The sequence below is a fragment of the Haliaeetus albicilla genome, unplaced genomic scaffold (assembly GCF_947461875.1).
Source record: "Haliaeetus albicilla unplaced genomic scaffold, bHalAlb1.1 scaffold_120, whole genome shotgun sequence".
In the NCBI taxonomy this organism is placed as follows: domain Eukaryota; kingdom Metazoa; phylum Chordata; class Aves; order Accipitriformes; family Accipitridae; genus Haliaeetus; species Haliaeetus albicilla.
This window is the reverse complement of record NW_027212535.1, coordinates 25,430-29,151: the sequence shown is the minus strand read 5'-3', so window position 1 is coordinate 29,151 and position 3,722 is coordinate 25,430. Positions and strand designations below refer to the sequence as shown.

The 3,722-nt window shown below is 48.7% G+C and overlaps 1 long non-coding RNA gene across 1 annotated transcript; it reads right to left on the bottom strand.

Moving 5' to 3' along the window:
* Nucleotides 1-417: 417 nt before the first annotated feature.
* Nucleotides 418-1,968, bottom strand: LOC138684303 (uncharacterized). The gene is made up of 2 exons (XR_011323631.1): nt 1,496-1,968; nt 418-691 (listed from the first exon to the last, which is right to left on the bottom strand). It is a non-coding gene; the product is annotated as an uncharacterized lncRNA (long non-coding RNA).
* Between the last annotated feature and the right edge of the window lie 1,754 nt (nt 1,969-3,722).

Genomic DNA, 3,722 nt, shown 5'->3' with positions numbered 1-3,722 from the left:
CCGCGCCCGAGCCCATTTCACAGTTATGTAGTTACAGAGACAATTTCTAAGTTGGGCAATTACTAGAGCCAGGAACGCACCCCCTTTCTATTAACCCAGCAGCAGCTACATTTACCTCGAGGTATCTACAACTCTCCCTTGGATGCCTAATTCTAACAGACGCTTTCACTTACTTCAACAGCTAAGTTTACCTATGGGCACATGTTTCGCTCTGCACTTGCCTTTGTGATTGCCATTAGTACTGTGATTCTCACAAGGAGACCTAATTACCTGTCTTTTTTTCATTTTCTTTTTTTTTGCTTCATTTGGTCCATTACTGATTCCACATATATTCAGCTATGTCAGTAGTTACAGTCCAATTCTACGATGTACTTTTTCTACAATATATAGAAAAGACTTATGGCCTCACTGGTCAAATATTTGACACTATTAGTTTTATTCCTCTTTTAATCATTATTTTTACAAATACATTTAAACTCCAAAAATTTAGCATTACCTTCAGAAGAAATGCCACTATTAGTACCTGCAATTCTCTACAGAGTGGTCTTTTCCACATTCCTCGCTCCCGTTACATCCATCGCTGCACATCCAGAAGTTTTACTCCCTGAGGTGACGTTACCTGCACGATCCCCGTTCTCGGGCAGAAAACGAGTGAGCTCCGCTCATCTTGACAGACCGTCCACTTCCACACCTCGGCACAAAAACAAAAATTGAAAAGTATCATTACATCACGAACTACAAAGAGCACCCAAATATTTTACAAACCCACCACAGAAAAATACAGTTACGCTCACGCACTTCACAACCCTGGCCTGCTCCATGCTGGCCATCTAGTCCAACTCCCCCCACCCTTCGCCCGCAAAATCCTCAACTGTTTTCCAAAGACCATCCACCGAACAACGTATTTCCCTGTGCTGACTGGCAATTACCACGTTCCAGGGCAGCGCTCCATGGGAACGCTGTTCCCAGGAGCCTTGAAAAAAATTGCCCTGCCTGTGAAAACCCGGGCCCGAGCCGGACCCTGGTCCAAACATTGGCGATCAACATTGCCTCGTGGAGCAGCTGGGACCGGGGGGGGACGGACGACACGGTGGGGGACAAAACAGGGCGGGGGAGGACACACCAAAAACCAACCCATATCCCAGCTGGGGTTTTTTATTCTAAGTTGTTGGTTTGGTTTTTTTTTCTAATTCCCTGAGAAACATCTCAACTCTACATCCAACCTGAAAGGAAAAAACCAAAAAGGCTAAACCACATAACCCTACAAGGTTAGACACATTCACAACACACCACTCATTCAGATCACATGCACGCCAGCCCTCACTCTCAACTCATCCATCCTACTACCCACAGGCCTTGAGAGGCCGTCACCCCGTGCCTGCGGCACTGGGGGCCTCAAAAATTGCCCTGCCTGCAAAAACCCTGGCCCCAGCCCAACCTCCTTCCAACCTCCCCACAAACTGCCCTTCCGTTACACCAATGTTTCAACACGCACCATCATCTCTACCATCCGTGCATTTTCAACCCCATACTTAGCTTTCACGGTGCCACATGTCACAGTCCAACCTCCGTAGCAGCCGTGTCACCTAAACGCAAGGTTCCTTCAAGCACCTCGTGCCCTGTCATCACCTGCAAAAACAACACACAAAGCTTTTCAATAGACACTTCATCCTTGAGAGAGAAGTCCTCCACCGCTCCCCTACCCTGCTTCCCACCTATTAAAAAAAAAACCCCACATCCTCACAGTTAGTGTCCTCCATGGCACTTGAAAAAACAGAGCATCGCAAACACAGAGCTGTCCCAAAGTTACCGATCGCTGCAAGACCCATCACGCTGCTACTCAGACCTCAAGGCCTTGACCATTTCTACAGACTTGCCACAAAGCATCCCCATAAACAATATGAACACCGTTGCCCAGTTACCGCCTTACTCTATGCTAGCTCACAGTCCAGTTGCGATCCCCTCAACTCCTTGCATGCAAAGAACCCAAACTCATTAAACCTTCTATGCTGTCTCTGCAATGCCATACAATACAGACACAAACGTAGAGCCCTGCAATTCACATGCAAATATAATGCCATACAAGGCAGTACTCTTACCTCCGTCAAGACAAAACAACTCAGAGCACTGCCATACCACACAAAACAGAACAGGGCCGATGCAAGAGACTCTCAGATGACAGTCAATACAAGTACAGACCAAAACAATACAAAACCAATACAGAACCATAGAAGGCAAGGCAGTCTCACATGGCAGTCGATACAAGTGCAGAGCACTGCAATACAAAACACAATGCAGGGCCATGCAACGCGAGACAGTCTCACGTGACAGTCAATACAAATACAGAACAAAACAACACAAGACAAAGGCAAATACAGACCAATACAATGCAAGAAAACTGCAAAACACGGCAGTCTCATAGAGCCACCGGCCGCGTCTTCCTTCCGACTCCACTCACGGACCCACCTCCTTACAGCGCCCTGGTGCCTTCCCTCATCGCTCTGTGGCACGCATCTTGTCCCTCCGCATCTGAAAAAAAAAACCCAACATATTGAACGAGTGACCTGGATGCAGAGCAAAAGCTTCACAACTCCAGAGGTCTTGATTCCATCTACAAAGACCATCTGGAGTCCAGCTACAGCCTGCCATTTAAAAAAACCAAATAAACAAAAAACCAAAAAAACCCCCCACCAACCAAAAAAAACCAGGGCCAAACTTTAAGCCCATCACGTGCAAGACTTAACACCTTAGAGAGTCAAATCCGCTTCACTGCCCCTCAACAGCCCCTGCCACACAGCTCCAGTCGTCTCCGTGAAACGCTATTGGCACGGCTGTCCGCGCAGCCCGCCGATGGCTACTCGAGCCGAGATGACTGTACAACCCTCGCCTAAACGGTCTAGGCACATCAACGTTGCACCCGTAGACTCTTATTGCTGTTCCACCTACCCCTGACTCTACATCCCCAGGCAGAGCAGCTCCAAGCCAAACACACCGTGCGCAGAACATCGCCACATGGAACGCTACCAACGAGGTGATTCAAAGAGAGAGAAAACTCTCGGCAAGAAGAATGACCCCCGGACGGGAGGCGCCGTCAGGCAAGACAACCTACGGGGCCACAACCATGAGGCCAGGAGGCTCTACGGCAGACTCAGAGAAGAGGAGTCGAACAGAACGGCCCGTTACAAGACGGCACTGTCAAAACCCAGACGACAGATGCGCCAGAAGCCTGGCGTCGAGACCTAAGGATGTCAGGATGCGGGGAAGAAGTCCCGGTCCGAGAAAACGGACAGCTAGAGAGCAGAGCTGCCGATGCAGCCCGGAAGAACGCTGCCAAAAGAGGACCGACCGGAACCCGCTGAGACCGATCCATGCTTTAGAGCTCCGAGTGCAAGAAAACCAGTCTGTGGGTGGGGTACCTTTCTTCCCCTCTCCTTCTCCTTCAGTCCAGTTACAATGGTGTTTGAGAATTTTGAAAAATTTGAATACTCCTGGAATGTTGGGACTAGCACGGTCCTAGCCCTACTGCTAGGAATTAGCATACTTCTGAATGTGGTTCAGCTCTCATTTAAGGTTAAACAGCTATTTAAGAAGATCACCCAGAGATGTGCCCCAAGGCTGGATAATTATGAGTGGCAGGGTGTTTGGGGTAGTATGGGCAAGTACCTAGAAAAGTGGGCGCCTCCAATGTTTTGGAAATTCACCCCTGAACAAGTGCAGGATCC